Consider the following 5,397-nt stretch of genomic DNA (forward strand, 5'->3'; position numbering starts at 1 on the left):
CACTTGTTGAATTTCCTCAAGGCAAGAAGGAAATCAATGTGAAGTGGGTATACAAGGTAAAGTTGAATCCCAAAGGAGAAGTAACTCAACACAAGGCAAGACTTAGGGCGAAAGGATTTCTTCAGCAAGAAGGAATCGACTTCGACAAAGTTTTTGCATATGTTGCTAGGACCGAAACAATCAGGTTGGTTATTGGTCTAGTAAACATGAACAATTGGAACATATCTCAGATGGATGTGAAATGTGCATTCCTGAATGACCCCTTAGATGGAGAATTTTATGTTGCACAACCAGTTGGATTTGTGAAACATGGAGAAGAACACAAGATATATAGGCTGCATTAAGTCCTGTATGAACTTAAGCAAGCTCCGAGAGCTTGGAATAAGAAGATAAATATCTTTCTAAGGGAGAAGGAATTTATAAAGTGCACAACTAAGCATGGAGTATATGTAAGTAGAAACAAAAGTGAATTATTTATACTATGTCTTTATGTCGATGACCTGTTGATAACGAGAAGTTGCAAGAAGAAGATCGAAGACTTCAAACATAACTAGAGTGAGGAGTTTGAAATATCAGACTTGGGAAATCTCTCATACTTCCTTGGTATCAAATTATACAAGAGTAGTAGAGGCTTGATGATGCACCAAAGAAGATACACAAGTGAAATACTCAAGAAATTTGAGATGCAAGATTGTAACCTAACTTCGACTCCAGCTGAGCCCACATTGCAACTGCCGAAAGACACAAATAAAGATGATGTTGATCCAATGCAGTACAGAAGACTCATTGGATCACTTTGAAACCTCTATCACACAAGGCCTGACTTAGTTTATTGTATAGGTATGATGAGCATATTCATACAGAAGTCAAAGGTATCACACCTAGCAATGTCAAAGAGGATACTAAGGTATCTGAAAGGAGCTCTCGACTATGGCATTTTGTTTGCTGCAACTGATAAAGGAAAAGAATGCAAGTTAGTGGGATACACCGACTCACGTTGGTGTAATGATGTTGAGGATAGAAAATCCATTGATGGCTATGTATTTATGCTAGGTGGTGCACCAGTTGCTTGGAGTTCAAGAAAATAACCAATAGTAGCACTATCTACCTGTGAAGGAGAGTACATAGTTGTTTCTCTTTGTGCATGTCAAGCAACGTGGATGGTGAATTTGGTCGAAGAGATTACAGGGAAGAATCATGAAGCTTACCATGAAGATCGACAACATGTCTGCTATCAATTTGGGAAGAATTCGATAGCATATGGAAGAAGCAAACACATCAAAATGAGGTTCCATTATCTTCGAGAGCAAGTGGCAAAAGCAAAGCTGAACTTGGAACACTGCAGAACTAAGAATCAGATTGCAGACATCATGACGAAAGGAGTGCAGGTAGAAGTACTCGAGAAATTGAGATTTATGATGAATGTAAATAGGTTAGACACAATGAATTAGGTGGTGTGTTGAAAGTATAATTCTTTAGTCAAAGTAACATTTTCGATAGAGTCTGTTGTTGTCGAAATGCATAGTGTGTCGAATTGTAATAGTTGTCGAAATATCGAAAGAAATGTGTCTTCGACATATTTGTTAGACTTAGCTTTATTGTGTTTTAAGTTGAGTTAGTTAATTTGTTAAAGATTGTTTGAGGTACAAGCAATCTCAGTCTATAAATAGGGAGGTACTCTGTTATTGATTGTAGCATATAACATATCATATGCAGTTGCATAGAAATAAAGAGCAGAGAGAAACTCTACAAATCTTTCAAGTTCTTCTTCTCCCTTCTCTCGTTAAAACCCTAAAACTTTTCTTTCCCAAATTCAATTTTCTTTCCCAAATTCAATTTTCTTTTCTTCTTTCATTATCATTGTGCAGCAAAATCTTACACCCAAGGTGCGGTTGATTCACTCGAGCGAAGAGTGAAGAACAAGAGGAATAATCAATCAAAAATGTTGATTCTTATTCATCAAAATTAGTTTAAAATTCATCAAATTTTGATAAAATTCCTCAACCGGAATTTATTATTTTTCTTAGAAAAAATGAATTTATCTATTTAATGGATATACAACCTATACTTTTTTTTTCTTACAAAACATTACAAAGTGCCACACAATTTTTGAATAAAGTAGCATGCATCATTCACCTTGACCATTTGCCAAAAATTACATTCCACTTTTCAACTAAAACCCAATTCAAATTCAAATTGATGATTCAAAATTGGGGACTTAGTGGACCCAATTTAACTCAAAAGTTGTTTGTTTTTCACATTGCGTTACAGAATCATTCATGAAGATAAATAACTTATAGCCAATTTTGAAAATGAAAACCAGATTCCCGATAACACAAATAAAACCCTGAAGCAAATTAAACTATTAAGCAAGTGATAGCTTTTTTATTTATTTATATTTTTCTAGATGCAGAAACTTTCATATATGATCAGAAGATACATAAGATTGAAGGGTCACAGCAACACTCATCTATGAGACAACAACAACATAGAGCTGCAAAACTGAAACACATAAAAACAAAGAAAAATTAATAAAAGCTGAACAAAACAAAATTAATATATAATATTTTTATTTCTTTTGAAAAACATATAATTATATTTATTTAAACTAACCATCCCTCAAGAAATCCAGCACTCTGTCTTCTGGGTGGTGGAGCAGCATATTGAGGTGGTGCCATCACTGGGGGACCTTGATAATACCCTGACAACAATAAACTTCCCCACAAATTAAGGACATGATTTATTTTTATTTATGAAGAAGTAAAATATTCATACAGAAAAAAAATTAAGGGCTAGTTTTCATCACTATCAATAAACCATATCATATATTATGAGGGGAAAAAAGAAAATAAAAAATATTGGTTTTAGAGGATGAAACCTTAAATCATGGTATGTATGTATATGATAGAAATCTGGTATTTAATATTTATCATATGATATGTAAGTAACTATAAGATCTAATATGTGTATGGAAAGAAGAAAGATGATAAAATTACCTTGTGGAGGGTATGGATAGGCATACTTGGGGTCATTCATTTCTGAAAATTTTGGGTTAAAGCACAATATGATACACAATTTCTATGCCTAATTGCAAATATGTAATGAAGAGAAAGGAGTTAGTTTTTGACTAGTGAGTTTTTTTTCATACATATAACCCCTACCTTAGGTAATAGATACTTGTTTTTTTTTTTGGCAACTAAGGACTTTCTAGGAACTTCTATTTCTACTACAAATTTATATCAAGGACAAACCAGGAAGCTCTTATAAAGGAGAATATGTTGATGAAAAAGAGTAATAATTGTGGGGCATAGTATTAGGTTAGAGAAAAATAAGGACTACTTACAAACAAACATCAATGTAACACTTAGAGATGATTATATTTTTTTTTATAAATTGACCAATGATAATATTTTTATACATAGATGGAGATTGAAATCTCAATTTTCTTATAACTTCACTCCTTCACCTTAATCATTAACTTATTATTATATTTCTTACTAGGTAGTACAATTGTAAGTATCATAACTTCTAATTTAACATAAATAAATATTTTGCAAAGCCAACTTTTAATTAATTAATTATAGATTGAATTCAAAGCTTTGTTCTTTTGTATTTTATTTTGAATATAATCTCTTGTTGGATTCAAAACTTTATTTTTATTTACTCAGGTAATTATGTTTTTATTTCTCACAATGTGAATATTTATTCAATTTATAAATTTTAATTTATTATATACAGAGTACGCCACAGTACTTTCTTGTCCATCTAGAGATATTGATCATTGTTAACAGGAAGTTTGAAATTTTATTGTCCTCTTTGCACCATCGCTTCTTCAGAATCAAAACAAACAAAAAATCACAACCATAAATTCTAGAATGTGCTCGAGATTCAAGATGCCCTTTGGTCTTGTCATCACTAGCTACCCGACTGTTCATAACCAAAAGGCCTTGACATAAACACGAATCCCAAGTCACCCTGATGATTTTAAACTCTTTATGAGTTTACTAGAGATACTTCAAGGAAAGAAAAACCATCAGAAACCTCTCTAAAATCCATTCTAAATGGGTTAAACCCCATATCCTTTTCCAATGGCCCTGCAAGATCCTTGTGGCCCCAATGACCTCCAAATTTGTTAATGTCATTAGAAGTCCTCCTAAAATTGGAACTCTCGTTAATCAATATAACATTCTCAAGGGGTGTAACCATTGGATGAACTGCATCCAACACCTTCGAGTCAATAACTCGAGTGCGCGAAGCGGCTTCACTTATTTCATTCCATTGGATGAGTTCACAAAGTTCGTCTTTAGATTTCCTAAGTTGGCCATGACTGAAGAGAGAATAAGAATAAGAGTAAATGGATTAAGCAAGAAAGAGATGTTACATTAGAGAGATTATGAATGAAGAAGCAAATAAGATGATGAAGAAACCAGCTAGGTACTTATAAACGATGGAGGAAATTGAGATAGATGAAGATGAACATATCGAACAAGTATCGTTTTAACCCAAGAAAGAACATAGGAGAATTTATGATAAGTGACACGTTTGCACAAGAAGGTAAAAAAACAACCATTCATAATAAGGGATCACCCTTATATAAGAAGATGAAGTGGGTGAATCTAGGGCTCGAAATAAAGGAAGACTTAAAAAATGAAATCAACATTAAAAACCAGCATTGCGATCACAATGCCACTCAAGTGCACTCGAGTACTCTAAATAGTCCTTCCAAACAACGATAGAGACTTGAGGAATGTTGTGGGTTGGTTAGTTGTCTAGAGCGAAAAGCCTAATCCTGAAGGCTCAATCCATAAGCTCTCCAAGTAAGATGGATGAAGAGACGAAGTTTCACTAGAACACGAGATACCTGATCACAAGCCTCCAAATTATCTAATATTGTTGAATGTGATTAGACGACTCTCTGCATTGTACGCCGGATCAAACTGAGACAATTCCGACCAAAAGACATATATAAACCTTTTCATGCACTAAATACAGGCATTATCTCATTCTCACCCTCAAAACACATCTCTAAAATTTTACTGACTTGAACGTTAAAATATTAACTTTGTAAATTCCCCCATCTTCGTTGCACCAGAAACTCTCACAGCTGCTCTGCACCAAAAAGTTTGTTCCCTTCTACACATATTTTTTATTCCACCATGTAAGACAATACATTTAAAATAAATTATATTTATATGCAATAAAAAATCAATAAAACTTTAATTTTGTTAAATGACCATAAAATATTACTCGTAAAATAAGAATTTTTATAGAAATAACCATGTTTCCATCATAAAATTTCAAATTTATTCCCACAATAACCATGTTTCCAACATAATTCCCAAAGTAACACATTTTCCAAAAAAAACTGGAACAAAGAGGTATTGTTGTATGAATTGG

General features: G+C 33.1%; 1 long non-coding RNA gene across 1 annotated transcript; it reads right to left on the minus strand.

Annotated features, from left to right (window-relative positions):
• Window positions 1–2,357: 2,357 nt before the first annotated feature.
• Window positions 2,358–3,263, minus strand: LOC127119715 (uncharacterized). Its single transcript, XR_007802909.1, has 3 exons — window positions 2,997–3,263; window positions 2,614–2,701; window positions 2,358–2,502 (listed from the first exon to the last, which is right to left on the minus strand). It is a non-coding gene; the product is annotated as an uncharacterized LOC127119715 (long non-coding RNA).
• Window positions 3,264–5,397: the final 2,134 nt, after the last annotated feature.

Source organism: Lathyrus oleraceus, chromosome 2 (genome assembly GCF_024323335.1).
Source record: "Lathyrus oleraceus cultivar Zhongwan6 chromosome 2, CAAS_Psat_ZW6_1.0, whole genome shotgun sequence".
Classification (NCBI taxonomy): domain Eukaryota; kingdom Viridiplantae; phylum Streptophyta; class Magnoliopsida; order Fabales; family Fabaceae; genus Lathyrus; species Lathyrus oleraceus.